This window comes from Vespa crabro, chromosome 16 (genome assembly GCF_910589235.1).
Source record: "Vespa crabro chromosome 16, iyVesCrab1.2, whole genome shotgun sequence".
NCBI classification, from domain to species: Eukaryota; Metazoa; Arthropoda; class Insecta; order Hymenoptera; family Vespidae; genus Vespa; species Vespa crabro.
The window spans coordinates 1,737,802-1,757,550 of NC_060970.1; the positions used below are offsets into that span (position 1 = coordinate 1,737,802).

General features: G+C 32.8%; 1 long non-coding RNA gene across 1 annotated transcript in view; it reads right to left on the reverse strand.

Annotated features, from left to right (window-relative positions):
* Positions 1 to 19,749, reverse strand: part of LOC124429691 — a 53,312-nt gene that overhangs the window by 22,695 nt on the left and 10,868 nt on the right. Inside the window, exons 3-4 of the long non-coding RNA XR_006943514.1 lie at positions 12,690 to 13,075; positions 12,441 to 12,596 (exon numbers count right to left, since the gene is read on the reverse strand). This is a non-coding gene — a long non-coding RNA (uncharacterized LOC124429691). The remainder of the gene's footprint in view (positions 1 to 12,440; positions 12,597 to 12,689; positions 13,076 to 19,749) is intronic.

Here is a 19,749-nt window from a genome sequence, read left to right on the forward strand (position 1 = left end):
TCAATTTTTTTAAAGAAAATGAGTATTTTCGTTTACCTGTCAAATTGACGGGTGCTCGTAGAGGTAGATACATAAGAAACGCCTAGTATTAAGGAACATCCGGATACTATCTTACAGGATCATTACAATAATGAAATTCCAATAAATGTAAAATAGTATATGTTCCCACTGGTACACAGGGACGAAATAAACAAACAAACGCAGGAACATTTAGAGTATGAAATTATTTGGTCGTCACTTTCATCGTACCATTCTTCAATTTGGATGGTTCCAAAAAGTCTGACTCAAAGAGAAGTCCATCATGGAGAATGGTAATTGACTACAGAGGGTTAAACGAAAAAACCATTGGCGAACTTCTACCAAGCATCATAGAAAAATTAGATCAGCTAGGCTATGCAAAATAATTTTCAATTTTCCACTTAAAATCGGGTTTTCATTAAATCGAAATGTATCTGGACGACACATAACAGCATTCAACAATAGCAAGACAGCATTCTCGAAGTTGCATGGCTACTTCGAATTTGCGCGAATGTCACTCGGCTTCAAGAATGTACCGGACACATTTTAGCGTCTTATAGAACTCGTTTTGACAGGACTCCAAGGCGAGGAAATTTTCGTTTATCTGGACGATATAGTATTATATGCAAAATCACTTCAAGAACATGAGATAAAATTTAACAAATTAACCCTCTAAGAACCCGTGTAACTTTCAAATCACATTTTAATTTATCGAGATTTTGTCAAATAATTATAGCTTTTTTCATGAGATGACGCATAAATCTTAATTTTATAACGTTGTCAAGACAACCAATATAATATTTATGACCCTTGCTAGGCTCATCAACCTGAAATAACAAAGTAAATTCTGTGCAAACTGTCCGCAGTAAATATAAGCGAAACGATTTGATCGAATTAATATTATTTGTGCTTCTGTCAGTGATTACGAAACTAAAAATAGTGCACATAATAGCTCTGGGTTCGTATATCAATAAAAACCTATTTGTTTGCATTTCAATTTTCAATTTGTTACTGTTTTTTATGATACAGTTTTGTAACTTTGAAGTAACAGTGGGCTATTATGGTAGATTTCGGTACATTTAGAATAAAGCTTGTGCTTTATCCTGTTTTCAGATTTATACATTATATACCCAAAATATGAATACAAAATCACATAGAAATAACAGAGAAATTACAATTAGACGCATTAGCGGTAATAGGTCCGATGATTCTTTATTAGATTCCTAGTCCGATGAGGATGTAATAGTATTTCCCCGGCGACGAATAAATGTTATTGATAGTGGTGAAGAATTTAGTACTCAATCCTCGTTAAATGAGGAAGATGCAGAATAACAAAAAATTGTTTGGCAACCATTATCCCAGACGAATAATAATAGTTGTTATCGCCCTTGGAAAGGAGATTGCCCTAACGTCCGTGAAGCACCCTATTCTCCTATGACCTATTTTCCACAACTATTTGACATGGAAATTATAAGCAATATAGTTGACTATACCAACATGAATGCACTGCAATGTGATCCAGCAAAACCCATTGCTGTTTCAGGGAATGAAATCGAACAATACTTTGGCTGCTGTTTTTTTATGTCCATTTACGGATTACCAAGAACTGAAATGTATTGGCATTCAAAGACAAGAATGTCTGCTGTTACCGATACTATGAGTCGTACGCGATGAAGAGAAATAAAATCAAAAATACATTTTAGTAGAAATTTACAAGCCAATGCAACAAACAATGCAGAAGTGACCGATAGTTTACAAAAAATAAGACCCAATCTGGATAAATTGGTGAAAAATCTTAATCACAAGGTCTGAACTAATCGAAATGAGATATCTTGCGAGACGGAAGGTAATGGATCAAATAACTCTCCTATTCCGAAAGGAAATGATTCAGATACTAATTCAGAGATATCAGATTATAATTCGAGATTACGTGTTTCACATTGTATACGGAAGGAGCCTACATCTGCTACGAACAGCATTAAATTCCTTGACATATATTCTACTGCATCTGGGTCACCGATCAAGACGATAAATAATAATTAAGGTTTAATAAATTAATTTCATTAAATATACGGCTTTAATGAACGCAATATTTATTATCGTGCATCCACCTCGCAAATCTTACGGGATCTTTTAAAAGAACGCATGATCTCCCATTAATTTGCCGGAATGCGGCCAGCGTTATTTTCCTGACAGTCTTCAACGGCATCCTAGCCTAGTGCTACCGCCCTTATTCATCGCGACCAGTGAGGCTAAAACTCTGACGACAAGGAAGAGACAGGGGAAATTCTCCATGCAAATTGATTATCATCGCTAGTTCAGTGCAAAACGCATATCTGGAAACGCTCTTATAGTTGCGCCCTCACTATGCAACATAATTTTGATCCTTCGAGGCAGATTCTGGTGACACTGTGAGCAATCCAAGGAGAAGCTAAATCACCACATAAAAGAACAAAGCAGTGCCATCATGAGGCCGTATATACCTTATAACGAAACACCAGACGAACAACAAGCCGTTGCAATAAAGTCGCAACAGAGAGACTTGTAGCTTCCGAAATCATCAATCCTACTTTTTGTCGTCTGGAATCCTATAATGATAGCTCTACATCTTCTAAATAAGGTTGTTTATTTTTGAGTTTATTACTCCTTTCTTATCCTCTTCCACAATGGAATTTGAAGAGGCATTAAAGTTACATCGCCCAACCGCCAACCGTCAACGTCCATAGGTACGGTAAAAATAACAAATAAGCATCGGTCTTTTAATATCTACTGCTTGCAGTATTATGAACTATTGTTGATATTTAATTTGGCGATGGGCCCACACAAGTCGTGGGGCAAATCGTTCATTCATCTGGTTTTGTGCATGCACGAGTGGTACAATTATAACCATGTTTTGTTGTTTTTGCTTATAGAAACACTAAATGAACCGTTTATTTTGAAAGTGGCCTAACTCCATTTGTTAATTTTTTCCGATTATCATGTTTACATGTACAACTTCATGTTATTTATCAGTAAAGAATTTCAGGTTGCTTATATTCCGAGCAAATACGATAATTCTTGACACATAAGTTTTCAGAGTTAGTTCAATAATTGAACCGTGTAGTTTGAAAGTGGCCTAACTCCATTTATACTTAAATCAAGATATTTACTATTGATAATGTCTGAAGGCAGTGGTGAAGGTAATTTTAATTAATTAATATTTAACAAGTTAACCTCAGTTTTTGGACAATTGCGTTAGTTGAATAACCAATACGTTTAATTAATATAAAACTTAAAATTTAATATTAAATTTTAGAAATTATTTCACCCATGGGAAAGAACAGAACAAGACCATTTAGTTCAGATAGTGAAGAAGAAATAGTAACTAATGATTTAAAAAAAAAATCGAAAAAGAAACAGAATTATAGAAGAATATACGTCTTCAGGGGATGTAGATACGAATAACAATGGAGAAAAAATTGATGAATCATACATCCAAAAAGTGCGAAAGATTAAACGGAATTCAGGAAAAAGATATTGTACTCAAACCGGAAAAATTGTACCTGTAAAAATTTTCCAAACAAAGATTGCCGTTGTAGGAATGCTTTCACAAAAAATTACGATGAAAAAGAAAGAAAGAATATTTTTTAGAAATTTTGGGGTTTAGGAGATGTTAATAAACAAAATATATTGTTTTACGAAGCTGTCGAGCGCAAAATTGTGAAACGAAGACATCCAACAAACGGAAAAGGTTCGCCAAGAAATTGGAGTTTTAGGTATTTGTTAAATTCTAAAAACGGAAAAGTTCCCGTCTGTAAAAAATTCTTTTTGGATACTTTTAAAGTAAGTGAAGGGCGCTTAAAACGAGTATTAAACTCTGCAAATGTAGGCAATGATTTACGTGGGATGATGATTGGATCATCAAGAAAATTATCTGAGGAAGGGAAAAAGCTCGTTCAAAATCATATTAAAACTTTTCCTAAATTTGAATTCCATTATACCAGATCTCATAATCCTAATAGATGATATCTACATCCTGATCTAATTCTTAGGAAAATGTTTAAATTATACAAGCTTCATTGCGATGAAAATAAAATAAAAGCCGTTAATGGGTGGACTTACAGAAAAATATTTAAAAAAAATTTTGATTTACATTTCCACCAACCGCGCAAAGATACATGTCAAAAATGTGACTTATTAATCATCAAAATTAAAGCATCGAATGATGATGAAGAAAAGAATACAGTAAAACGTGTTTTTGTGTGGTAAATAGGGGCCGCATAAAAGAAATCGTACAAAAAAATATTTAGAAATATTATAAATTCTTACGTATAATAAACAACTTTGTACGATATATTACCTAAAATTTTTTTTATGCGGTGGACAGGGACCGCATAAAAACAGTCGGACTTAGAAACTACATCAATGATTTATGAAATAGATGAGAGAATGTTTTCAATTAAATGAAATAATTAAATTAGACCTGAAGAAATTGTAAAAATATTTAATTCTTCATTGTACATATATATGGAGAAGTATTCCAATTATATATTAAATAGTTTGGTGCTACTCGTCGTAATCCAAAACGCTCATCTTCTTGTGATGAACTGATTTAAAATCGCTTTCGTCGCTTGAAGATAGGATTTCAATTAATTTGTTTTTTGGTACCATAAAGTCAGTGATCAGTTTTTGTGACGACGGAAAAAAAATCGCACAAAAATAAAATCGCTTAAAAAAGGTTTTCGCACAAAACCAGGTTTTACTGTAAACTTACAGAAGAACACGATTTCCATTTAAGACTAGCAGAATCAGCTAGAAATTCACTAAAACAAGATCAGGAGCAAGTATCACGTAATTCAGATTAATATTTCGCTTTCTCGTTCGACTTGCAAAAAGCATTACCGTATACCAAGTTGATTATCTCAGTAGCATATTACAAACGCAATATGTATGTTCTAAATTTGGGTATTCACAATTTTCATAACGATAATGTTTACATGTACGTTTGGGATGAAACTATTGCATCCAGAAATTGTGCTCAAGAAATTGTTTCATGCATCCTAAAACATGTTAAAAATTTAAGAAGTGAAATACACATTATAGCTTACAGTGACACGTGCACCGGCAAAATAGAAACATTAAAGTAGCTTTAATGTGGTTAAAAATTGTTCAAACTTTGGAAAATAATGTGGAAATCATAGATCACAAATTTTTAATATCAGGACATTCATTTTTACCAAATGATAGAGATTTTGGCATGGTAAAAATGTCATTAAACAAAAATAATTTACTGTTCGTTCCCCAAGAGTATTACAAGATTATTAAAAAGTGTTGGAAAGGTAATAACTTTATTGTAAATGAAATGAGACAAGAAGATTTTGTAGGAACACAATTATTAGAAGATGCAATTTTTAAAAGGGTAAAGTATTCTGATGGAGACTCAATAAACTGGTTAAAAATATGTTGAATCCGTTTTGTCAGAAATAAACCGTATAAAATTTTCTATAAGACATCCATGAATGAAAGTCCTGAATTTATTACCACGTTGGGGTAGACCAAGAAAGTTCGAAAATATTGTATTGACACTACTGTATAAAAATTTTTTACATTGTTGATGTCCATAGAATGGAAACTAATATATTGAATAGTATATTATATAATACATTATTGATGTATAAATACATGTATGTAACTGAAATAAAACTGAGTGGTGGAACTGCGTTCCGTACTTAAATAACGAAGCGGAGACGGAACGGAAATAGAACTAAGATTGAACTGAAATATGTTAATCGATAAAAGCCAAACATGAGAAATACGATTGAGAACAATGATTTAATTTTAACAGATGCACTTCCATACCATCTTCCGATGCAAAATATTAATCGTATTGTTATTCTCTACTGTCCTTGTTTAAATACATTTCAAAAAAGCCTGATGTAATCTTTCAAAAAAAAAAATAAGAGTAAGGAGAAGTGTGCTGACATAATCGCAAATAGTAAAATAGTAAATGTTAGTATTACAGATAATGATTGTCTAAATGTTTTTAACACTAACCGTACAACAGTTTCTCAAATGACCGGTTTTGGATTTTGAATACAAATTCTGCATTCACTGTTATTTTTTTCTCTATTTGATTTATAATTATAATTCCTACATTAATGTAATTATTATTTCTATAATATCCATTTAATAATTTTATCAATATTTACGCTTGCTTTTATTTTCTTTATTCTGAGAAAAATATGTACCTTGTCATATCAACCGTAACGAATTAAATGACAATTTGCAAAAACGACAATAAAGTAGGCATACAAGATTTGATCTAACCAAAATCATTCAAATTATCCTCGAATATTATTATCGTACATACTGTTATATCAAAAAATAGTCTAATTTTGAGAGTTCCAAACAGAGCATCACAGTGTCAAAATAGTAAGTAAAGAGAAAGTAAACATAACTTAATAGTTAGTTTACATTTTATTTTACTGTATTGTTCTAATATTTACTCCTAAACATAACAAGACGTTCAGTAAAGAAGATACAGTGAAGGAGATAAACGATATAAATAAGGGGTGTTTAGAAGACGATGAAGATAAATTTTCTAAAATTGAAGATGACCAAATTATAATTGGATATAATTTATTCGAAACTGATAATAAACGCTTAAATAATGAGGATGAAGAAAGGAACATTTTGAACAAACAGGAGATAAAAGGGAAGAGGATTTCCGTCAAATTCTGAAAACAAGAATAAAGGAAATGACCAGGACATTGAAGTTGCTATTGATGGAACTGTATGGGAAGAAATACAAAAAGGGTTCAAGATTTGGATGGCCATTACCAAATCCAACGATATACACAAAAAAAAAACATTATAAAAGGTCAAATAAGAACTATATTTGCCTTGATAATTATTATTGAACTCATGCGAAAATGCACAGAACTAGAAGCAAATCGAGTGTTAGGAATTACATGGAATCTACCTCCAGCAAAATTAGATACATTTCTTGTTATTTTGTAAGCATGTAGAGTATACGAAGAAAAAAATTTGAACATTTCATATTTGTGGAATAAGAAATGGGAGACTACATTTTTTTCAAACACGAAAACCAAGAATTGTTTTATACAAATTTTTTAATTTATTCGATGAAAAAAGTATTCGAAACCAACGTCTACAAACTGATAAATATTCTTTGATTTCTAAAGTATGGAATAAATTTATTGAAAATAGCTAAAATTGTTAGAAGCTGGCCATGAATCTTACCGTTAATAAACAACTGTTTCCAATTAATAACCAACTAAACTTAGGTGCAGATTCATACAATATATGAAGGATATATTTTATAATCCTACCTATAAGATATGGACTAACTAACTCGTATCACTTATTCTGGTTAACTGAAGGTGTTACAATTTAAATACTACAATACTTTCCTGTTTCCCTAACTTGATCAAGGCTTTACTTGTTACTCTTTGTTTTGTACAACGGGAATCTGCTTGCAGTATGAAAAATATACGTGAGAAAAATGCTTAGTAGAGCAATCATTAATTTGTAAAAACTGTGGTATTCAAAAAGAAAAGAAATTTATTACAATGCTGTTTTTATATTTACTGTTTTTTTTTACACAGATTGAATTTTTATACATGAGAATGAAAGTTTGTTTATATTTGTTATATCTTAATGTATCATCTATCTGTAAATTCAGTCTACATAGCAATCATAATAACATCTTCAGAGAGGGATAACGCGTAATATGTACTAAATATAGACCACAATGAAATATATTTTCATGACTTTAAATCACTCACTTGAATATTTAATTACAAATTCTGTTAACATCTCAAATTTGATTGGTGAAATCAGATTAATTTAATACTATTGAAAATTATGTAAGTTTAGTAAATGTTCTTGAATATTTAAGAAAAGGCAAAAGCTTGATATAGTAGAATGTCATTAAGAAAGTAAAATACATTCAAAGATATAAAGAAATTAATGAAGGAGAACAGATGACAATGAAGATTATGCAATTATTGTAAAAGAAAAATGCGGTTCTTTGGAAGGAGCCAATAAATAGTGGGGGCCGAACAAGAGAAATGCTGCAAGTTCAATAGTAAAGAGGAAGATTCTATTAAAGACTGGATGAATGAGTGCGAAATGGTGAATAGATTGGAGTTACAGGTAACAGAAGTTCTCAGTGCTGAAGGGATAAAGTGGTTAAAAGGAATAATTAAGAAAGAGAGAGATATTAAAAAAAGCAGATATAGAAGAAAGCGGACAAATGTGTGCTAAGTTACGAAAAGATGTGCAGGGTGCAGTAAAGAATGAGAAAGCCAAAACACTTGATCTTAATGTGGAGGTGATATAATATATTTTAACGAAGTAGTACAGATGTAAGTTAGTCGGAGTATTAACATGATAATGGAAATGATAATATGATGTTTGAATTAATCAGTTCAATTTAATTTAATAATTTAATTTAATTTAATTTAATATAATGCTTATTAAGTGCTATATGTGGTTATATATTATATATATTATTATATAATATATTATATTATGTTACATTATATAGTAAAGATTATAAACTGATAATGATAAGAAGCAATATAAAGATTATATCAAATGAAATTCCACTTATATTGGGTTGATAACTAAGTGATTGCGGATTTTATCGATAGATGGACTTTACACTTTCCGCAATCACTTAGTTGCCAACCCAACATATTCATATTCCATATTGATATCCTATTTCTGGGCCTGAAATGAAAACTAATATAAATAGAATATAATGTAACAAAAACTAATATATATAGAATATCATTAATGGAAAGTTATTCATGAAAATAATAAAAAAAGTATTTATTATGAAATCTATGGTAAAAGTGTTAAATTTGAAAGAAAAACATAGTGCAACATATAAATTTATTTAAATATAAAAGAAATGTTGAAGAACGAGGTAATGCATGTGAAAGAAAAAATGAGTATCAACCATCAAATTAAGGAACAATGAATTTTACAAAGGTTTAATGCAAGTAATAGTTGCTAGTAATATACCGTGAAGTTATTTAAATGCACGAAAAAATTTTCTTGCAAAATATATAGATCATTCGCTTCGAACGAATCCATATTAAAAATTACTTAGATGATTGCTATAATTTGAGTATTCAGATCATTAGGGAAGATATAGGAGAATATTACATATGAATTTCTGTAGACGAAACGACCAATGCAGCAGAACAATAAATTGCAAATTTAATAGTAGAATAACTTTGTGAGAAAGAAACGACAAAACTCCACTTATTGTGTTCTAACATAAAATAATGGGAGAAATAAATTATGAAAATATATCTCACTTTGTAAATTTAACTTTAAGAATTTTCTTATCACATGGTAGTGAAGAAAAAGTTCTACTTACAACCAATGCAGTACACCATATATAGCCAAAACAGGGAAGAAATTGAAATTATTTTATGCTAACATGATACATGTTACATATGTATGCATAGTCTACACAGCATAGATGAGTAAGGACGACTCTTTTTTCCACTTATTAGTACATTAATATTCTGGAAAGTTAATAATTTTTGTAATAAGACATACAAGCTTAGTATTTGTAATTAAATTAATACAGTTTAAATCCGAATTCAATTAATAATAATAGGATCATAAAGTCAATCTACATTCGACATCAAATTGTCTTACAATCGAATCCAAACATCGAATCGAAGGTAAAGAGGCTCACGAATATTGTTCGTACTACAAGCAAATAAAAATAACTTTGTTAAAATAGCATCATGTGCATATAATAACTTTATACGAACTTCTCTAAAAATCTGTTGATCAAACAGTGAAGTGAACATCGTACTTTTTCTTTTATTAATTATCGGATTTTTCGGAAAGTTCGTGTCATCTTTTGGGAGGCAAGAATTTTCCGGACGACCCAATATATTAAATAGTTGTTACTGTTAAACAATTGTTACAATTTGACAGCAATCGTTTCAGTCTTTCGATCTGCTTCCCCTTCGTTTTAATATCAATCTATTGATAGATTGCTGGAGAAAGTAAATGCTTCAAGGGAGAAACACAAGTAGAGTACTGTCGTTTTCTATTCAAGAGTTAATTTGGATGTGGGCTACATTCTTAATCAGTGACGTCATCAATAAAAAGAAAAGCATTTTGAGAAACATCGAAACTTTGAACAGGAGTTCTAAGAAAGTTACATTTTTGAAGTATCATTCTTACAGAGAGAATAAAAGCAAACACTAGGGCCATCAAATATACCTATCCGAAGAAGAGTAAACTATGAAATGCAAAAGAAGGTAGGACTAGCATACATGGTGCGAAAATTTTATGATGTTAGCAAAAAAATTTTGCAAGTTTTAGAACAAAGAGTGCTAAAATTCAGACAAAAACCCATATACTTCCCAGATTGTATTGATCAGCTTCATTTATGTTTGAAATGCTTTAGTGCAATATATCGATGGATAGAAGATTTGATAAAAATTAATTTTTCATTTCTGATTTTCAGCAAAATAAGCAAAATTGCAACGCGACTGAAGTTCCTGTAAATTGTGATGAAATAAATTATATTATGTATAATAATAATTAAGATAAAAAAAAAGTAAAAATAAAAATTCAAATGACTGCACTGAAAGAGTCATTACAAAATAGCCAATATTCGGAAAGATTATACCATTCATACGATTTTTACAAATTATTAGATTTTTGCATTTAACAAATAATAATATAGTTGACAATATAGACTGATTACATAAAATAAAAGTTATAATAAATTTGTTTAATCGTAAATTCAAAAATGTATACACATGGATGTCACCATTAATAAATCATTAATGCAATTTAAGAAACTTATTCCATATAAACGATATAACTCAACCTACAAAGATTTGGCATAATAATTTATAAATGATGTGAATCAGCGTGAAATTATTGCTATCATTTTATGATATATATAGGTAATGACAAAATAAATTCTAATAATAACGCACCAAAAAATTATGGATCTGTCACAATCAATTTTCAATAAATTATTTTATATGTTGAAAATTAATGTGTTGCCTAAACTGTTTTTAACAATCATTAAAAATAAAAAACATGCCACTGGAATTATACGTTCTAATAAAACAAATATACCGAGATTTTGTCGGTACAAAATTAAAAACGGGAAAATTTAACTGAAAAAAGAAAATAAAAGAAACGTTTATGCCATTTACTACAAAGTATAAAACAGCAGAAATAACTGATTGTAGGCAAGAATAAATTCAATTCAATAGTATTTTTAAACCAAAATATGTCACTGAATATAATAAAAGCATGATTGAAATTAATCGCTAATTTCTTTTCGTATTATGAGATAATATATGAAAATATATAGAAAATTCTTTTTATATACATTCGACAAGGCACTCTTTAATAGATATATTCTGTACGAAACAATAAATAAAAAAAAAAAACAAATTTATACTGAATATAGAATAAATATTATAGAATTATTATTAAAAACTGCACAATTAGTGGATTACGAAAAACGATTCAGAATAACTTATAGAATAGCAATAAACATCACGAAAACTATAGATGCAACATTGGGGTCATTTTTCAAAGAATATAAAAAAACAATAAAAAAAAACAAGAAAATAAAAAACAATTTAACAATATCAAACAATAAATATAAGCATATAAAATTAGTGAAAAATTTAAGAAATGTATTGAAACAACATGCAAATACAAAAGATGCCAAATTGTGTTAGATTCACCATACTGCATTGAAAAATATCACACGATTATTAATTTTCTCTAAACGTTAGAAATTAAAAATAAGCATATCTTCACAAATTGAAACAGAATGTTACTAGTACTTCTAGGCGAAATATTATTTCATTTTACTGGATGAATTGTTCTCGATTATTACATCTAAAGAAGATCTCGAAAGGCTTACTTATTGTGTTATGATGTTTGATTATATTATAACGATTAAATTCATGTGCAAAAACATATTTATGCAAATTAATCAGATTTTATGGTGTTTATAATAATTAATTTCGTTAACATACACATAATTGGCACACGCTCAAGTACGCATAGTCAAAAAGCTGTAAAAGCCAATGTGTGAGCGCCGTCGTCACCAATTGTGACAACCAATCGCATTTAAATCACACTGCAAAGAGTTGTTGCATGACGCGTATTAATTAAATGACTCATTAATAAAACAAGAAAATACTATCCTAAGCTAATGAAACTAGATTAAGCCCTATAAAAAAACAATTAAAACTGTACCATTCAAGAGTAAATCCAAACAGTTAATTATTAATGGCTATTCGTCAACAATTAATAGAAAAAATTACAACTAGTAACTCATGTCAAGACGAATCTTTCACCCTCGACATAATATATACTAGAGGGACTTAAATTTGATCACTTACTGCTGAAGATTCACAATAGCTCCGAAACACTTGCCCCGTTGTAGCTCGAAATTTATGTAAACTGTTCCGTAATAAGTCCAAAATGGAATAAATCAACGTAGATGGAAAATTAATTAGATTGAATTTGTAATACATTGACTTAATGACAATGCAAATCTGAAAAAGGATTAAACACAATTTTTATTAAATTTATCGTAATAAAAAGAAATGTAGAATTATATTAGCTATTAAATTTAAACATTTATTTACCAATATTCATCTACAGAAGTGTAATAGGTCCTTGATCATCTTCCCTGATGCACTGACTAAAATGCGCAATAATTATTTAATAATTAACAGGCAAACAATAAATTTAATTCGCGAATATCTATTGCTTGTTTTATATATACAGTATGTCTGATTGTAGAAAAAAAGAAAAATATAATTCTCTACGAACAAATATTGACTCTATGACTGATTTGCACCCAAAATATTCATACAGATATATTCCTAAAAGGTTTTTAACATCACAAAACGCAAACAAGTTTAAAGTAACCGAAAAACATTAATAACAAATCTACTTCAGAATTCCTTCTTTATTTTATCGAAACAAAGATCGATTCATCTATGGCTGCACAAACAACTGCAATCATAATCTGAAAAAAAATAACAACAATATCATTGTACAATACAAAAAAATTGTTAAAAGTATTAAGCCAAAAGATAAAAGATTACTCAAATTCTTATTAATAAAAAGTAATAATGAAATAAACAAAAATATTTTAAAGGTTTAGTACGGTGTACTATAATATAACGAAACCAATTATGTATGCGTAAGAGGGGAATAACTAATCCGATACGATAGATGCACAATGGCGACAGATACCATTGCTTGTTTCCTCGTTCATATTTTGCCCATACCTGTCGCTAAGATCACACACACTTACTGCAAAAGATAGTTAACGTTAAATTCAACTAATAGTTTAAGTACTGGTAATACCAAAGGTCAATTTGTAATTTATTTTATTTTATAAAAATAACTATGACGTTGTAGTTAATCAATGCTTTGGCGCAATAATCATAATTATGGCGATTTCGTTGCGAATGTAATGCGTTCTCCGGCAAAACTCGTAACTAATACGCTTCGGCGCCACCATACGCACACGTGGGAAACTAACCAAACAAAGTGAGAAACAACAAAGACGCCGAAAACAAAGTAAACGACTAAGATGCCAGGAATACAAAAGAAATCATTTATTCTTTCTTGGACTCTTCTCGAAGTCACAAAAAATGCCCAAAGTGGCTAAGGTAAAATTATTATACATTAGTATATTTTATTTTATAATTATAAATTATAGCATACACAACTTATAATTGTAATATTTATTCGCAATTAAAATTTTTTTTAAGTGAAACACAAAGCACCCGAGAAAATTTAAATCATAGTAAAACTGTTCATCATTTTTCATTTGAAGTACTTCGACGATTGATATGATACATATAAATATTCTTCTTTGTTAGGGTCGTACTAGACACAACCCACATCTATTTAACGATAAATACATAAATAATAATAAATATAATTAGAATAATACTTATAATAAGTAGTATATAAATTTACGATACAAAAACAAGATTTTATCCAACATTTTGTAAAAAATAATATTTAGTGAATATGTAAATATTAAATATTATTACAGAAATCAAAATATTATTACAAGGTAAAACTCTTAGCGCTTTTTTTAAATGGTTTACCCCGATAGGACTAATCCATTCTGTACTACAAGTAGTACTATTTATTATTACATCAAATGACAATATAACATAATAATAGTAATAAAAACATATTTGAATATTATGGACATTATATATATTCTACTTTTTAATAAAAAAAATCAATGGTTTCATGTTACTATTTGGATATCTAGGATAAACTTTTATAAGTACATTTTATTTTTTAAATACGCGTTAGAAGAATACGAGCTTTACAGGAATAAGAGATTTTAGGCAGAAGATACTCGTGATAAAAAATCGTAAGCTTTCTTCGATTCATCCTGATTGAAAGCGGTAATTCTTTTTCTACCTTATCATTCCTTATAATGTCCAAACAATGAAATAATACTATTTGTCTTGTATTGCGTCGTATGGGCGCTACTACGAGAGCGATTTTAGATGCACGCTTCGCACCGGACAAGCGATGGCAGTCGATTTGCACGGAAAAATATCCCCGGTCTCGACCTTGTTGTCTGCACTATATAGACCCACTTGGCGCCAATTCTATGCTTTTAATTTCTGCAAATCTGTTTGTCACGAAGGTATTAAGCACATGAGGAGAAGAGTCAATCCAGGACAGACCTTTAAGCACATGAGGAGAAGTGTCAATCCAGGACAGACCTTTAAGCACATGAGGAGAAGTGTCACTCGAGTCCGACCAGAAGATACTTTTTGTAATCTGCATGATTGGCAACCCCTTTTGCAATACTTTGTGCAATTATATGAGTAAAAGCGCGGCGCTCAACTCGAGTCTCGGCATGGTTAAGGCTTTAACTGGTGCTACACGCGATTTCGTACAGAGAAGAGACACTTGTACCCTTCCGTCCACTGTCGATAATCGGATATAAATATATATATATATATCTTTTGTTTATTCGTTTGCTTAGTTGTATGGTTACTTTGTTGTATAGTTAGTTGGTTCCTTATTGGTTTACTTCTATCGTAGTTTTAGGTTAGCTTGGAAATTTTATTATTTTCAAAAAAGAACATTTGGAAAAAGGAGGAACTAAACTCTTACATGGATACTTGGTGTGATAGTTTGTTTGATTCTGCCTCGTGTCCGTACATTATATCGCCTCATTCAGAAGAAACATATAGGTATTCGTGGAATATGGTAGAATTACACGATCAAATTTCGATCAAAAAGACACTTTAGCGATCTTCATCAACTATCCGCTGTAATCTTTATGATGAAGGATCTAAATAATTGGCTGAACTCGGAAAGCTTCTTCAATATAAAGATCTAACGCTGGGACCTGCAAGAGTAACAAATTTCTGAAAGAACAAATTAATATCTCTACTCCTTAAGGAAACGGCCAACATAATGTTAAGTGATGAAATACAAGATTCAGCAATCGTATCGTTATTATTGGCACCACGAGAGCTGGATCTTTGTACGATTTCTATTTTAAAGACAATCAAAGTTGATAATGTACCATGGCAATACATCAAAAAAGGACTGGGAGAGATGTTTAATGGAGAATCTTGTACGATTCGCATTTGTAAAAATTTGACAAAAACACCTGAGAAACATAAGAAGGAGGATCTAATACGAAAATATCACGCATCAGGAATATACATAAAGAGGTAACAAAAACTTACAACAGAATAAGACAACATTATTATTGGAAAAACATGAAAGAACAAATACAACTTTTTATTCAAAATTCTTTAGAATGCTAACTACACAAAATTGGTTAGAATAAATAACAAACACCCGATGATAATAACAGACCAGGTGCTACATTCGATATAGTAGCAATGAATATTGTCGGTCCTCTCCTTCAAACTCCAAAGGGAAATAAATTTATACTGATCATCCAAGATCAACTTACAAAGTTCTCCATCGCAGCAACCCTCTGTAACAACACGTCCATCGACATAGCGAATATAATGGTCAATGACTTAATTTGTAAATTCGGAGCAACGCACACTATTATTACAGAAAAAGATACGAATTTTCTAAGTTCTTTTACAAAAGCAAATGCGCGAAAATTCAAAATAAAACAATATAAGAATACAGCGTTTTATCCGCAGTCTAACAGGTTGATAGGAAGGTCTCACCATGTACTGATGGAATATTTAAAAACGTTCGTCAAGAAGGAAAAGGATTGGGACAAATGATTATAACACCAGTACTCATGAGGAAACTCGCTTCGTACCTAATGAACTAGTTCTCGAAAAGTCAGCTAAAATACCAGCGTTAGACCAACCATTAGATGAGAATTTGGAATAGACATATTTTCAATACTACACTAAATTAATAAATAAAATTAATCATACACAATAGGTGGCACGTCATAATATTGTGAAGGCCAAGGAACGATCAAATGATATTAGGATCAAAAAATAAATCCTCAAGTATTAAAGGTGAAGGACGAAGTATTTCATTTAAAGGAATCCACCTTAAAATTTGGTAATCAGAACATTAACCCCCCCACAACAATATTTAATTACAAGTTAATGGAAAAAGAAAGATATTTAATTGTAACAAATTAAGGAAATCGAAACTAAGTCAAACAAATATTGGAAATTAAACTGTTTAAGAGACGTGGGAAAAATATTAGCAGTAACGATACTACTAATGGTTAAAATCTGTGCCGCCTTCTTGGAGGGATCACCAATATTACAATATTATCGTTGTTGGACACTAAGGATTGTGACGCCCCTACCGAAATGCTGAATTCTACGTAGGTTTATATACAACTACTCCAGCTAACGAATGCACGCATGTTCATCAATGTCATGTGGAACTGGACTGCACGTTATAATGTTTCAGAATGGCATCACACGTGTCCGCGTCCACAACGGGAAAAGAGCATATATGTTGGACACGTCCTGGGAAACGTGTAAAGCCGCGATTAACACAGCAATTTTAGGCATAGCTTCCAAACTTCAAATATCGGGGTTAAATGTTGTACACTACAGAACATCGAAGTGTTACGTTGGCCGGATCTATATTCACGGTTGTCCGGATTTATTTGTACTGGAACGCAATACGCCGTCCCATATGGCACTTTGGACGACATAGTAATGCAAGAATCTTTGATGATCAACCTAGAAGAATACTTTGCACGGTAAAAATCAATGATAATGACGTAATTCTCCGACAAGGAACTAAATGCGCCTTCACGGAAGGTACTTGTATCACAGATGAGAAGGGTAATGCATTCTGGACAACTGATTCAGCCTGCAACTTCGAGCATTACAATGTGCTATATGAGGGCTTAGCGACAAAATTGACAGTTTTAAGAAAGGCAGAAGCATTCTATATGTTGACTACGCAGGACGTCAAGCTCGCGCTAGAAATTATTTATGCGGTTACACATTATTAAAAAGTGAACATCCAAAATTGTTTATATTGGAAGCACGTAAAGGCCGAACATTTGCTTCAAAAATAAAACTTTTAGTTGAGGAACTTGATGTTTTGCTTACGTGAACTTAAAATTTGTTTTCTTAGAAAAGACAATGAAAAACCAGATGACCGTATTATAAAATGATATCATAAAACAAAAGTGCGAATTGGAATAACAAGTGTTAAAAAAAAATGCTTTGGCCCTGGCAACATTGCGCCCGGATAAGTTCGCGTACGTGATGAAATGATCCGGTTACATGGCCGTGACAACGGGAAAAGTGATTTACATCGTCAGGTGCACTCCGGTACCAGTAAAAGAGTACCAGTAAAAGACCATCAAAAGAGTGCTATAACGAACTCCCAGTCTATCAGCAGAACGCCAATCTATTTTTAACACCAGAATCGAGCATATTAATTAAGTTAGGAACTATCAGGGTTGCATCATGGTTTAGTTAGGATTGCGTCAGGGTTCCCCTGTGGGTAAGGGGAACCCCCCCCCTGTAAGTAGGGGGCAGTAGAATACTCCCAGAGGCGACTAAAAGGGATGGTATGAATGGTGTGTGAATGTTCTTGTATGGTTATTTCTCCCTTTTTGCTGTTCTATCATATCTTTTCTACTCTTTCTCTCTCTCTCTAGCATTCTTCCTTTCCTTTCCTTTCCAATGGGGAGCCTGGCTCCCAAACAAAAATACTAATGATGAATCGTTTAGGTAATGTAATCAGCGGGCGTGGGAGGGATACCCACGCCACGGCGGTGTCTGCAGGCTATTGGAGATTGCCACGAGACAGATCCAGATAAATGATGCCGAGAGAAGGAAGTGCGGAAACATCAAGGGATCTATCTCTGGGAAAATGAAGAGCTCCAATAGCTACGTAGTGAAAATACATAAGACACTACTGGACAGGTTCGAAACAGGAGATGGGGACCCTCCGTCAACACAAGAGGCAATTGTGCAGCTGAAGGCGGAACTGAGGGCCTTGGAACTGCGCAACAAAGAGATGGCGGATGAACTTGCCAGCCTTAAAAAGGAAAGGGCGAAGGAACCAAGACGGTCTGCGACGGCCACCGTAAGGAAACTGTCCAGAGCCAGGAAGAGGAAGTACAGTGAGAAAATATTGCAGTGCCTGGACGATCGAAGAGACGCAAGGAGGGCACTAACTAAGGCGATCAGGGAAGCCAAGAAGAACTCTTGGAGGGACCTGTTAGACTCCATAGAGGATGACCCATGGGACAGACCCTATAAACTGGTATTAGGGAAGCTTAGACATAATGCCCCACCAGTAACTGAAACCCTAGAGATTGAAGCACTGGAGAATATCCTCTCCGAGTTATTCCCAGGAGGACCGGGAACTGATGAGCCGCAGGATCCCGCACCCTCAGAGGTGGTTATCTCTGTGGAGGAGGTTTTGGCTGCCGCCAGGAAAGGAACAGGAAGAAAGGCTCCTGGTCTGGATGGAATACCGGGTGTGGTTGTGCGCGCTGCGTCGACACACTGTGGGAAAGGGTTGGCGCGGTGCTTCTCTGCATGCTTGTCGGCAGGAAGGTTCCCGACACCGTGGAAGATAGCGAGGCTCGTCCTTATCAGAAAGAATAAGGACGCGCCCCCGGACTCACCAGGGTCATATAGACCCATATGCGTGATTGGCGAACTGGGGAAACTATTCGAGCGGGTAATTGTTGCTCGGATGAACAGCTACCTAGAGGAGACTCGGACCCTGGCGTCATCACAGTATGGGTTTACGACTGGAAGATCAACCGTGGATGCCATCCTCGAGGTGAAAAACTTCGTGGAGGCATCGACGCGAGACAGGAATGTCGTTATACTGATGAGTTTGGATATCTCGAACGCCTTCAACTCCCTACCGTGGGCTGTTATTGTAAGAGCGATGGAGCGTGAAAACTTTCCATGCTACCTGGTGAATATCATCAGGAGCTATCTGGACAATCGCGCCATAGTGTACAAAGACAGACATGGCCGCGAGGTGGAAAGACACGTGTTCTGTGGAGTACCACAGGGATCCGTCCTGGGCCCTACGCTGTGGAACATTGCCTATGACAGTGTCCTCCGAACCCCGATGCCAGGAAGCTCCCGTGTTGTCTGCTATGCGGATGACACGGCCCTCCCTGTTATCGATATGGAACCTACCTCAGGCTATGATGAATGACGAGCGGGATTTGGACGTTCTAGTTAAGGAAATCGA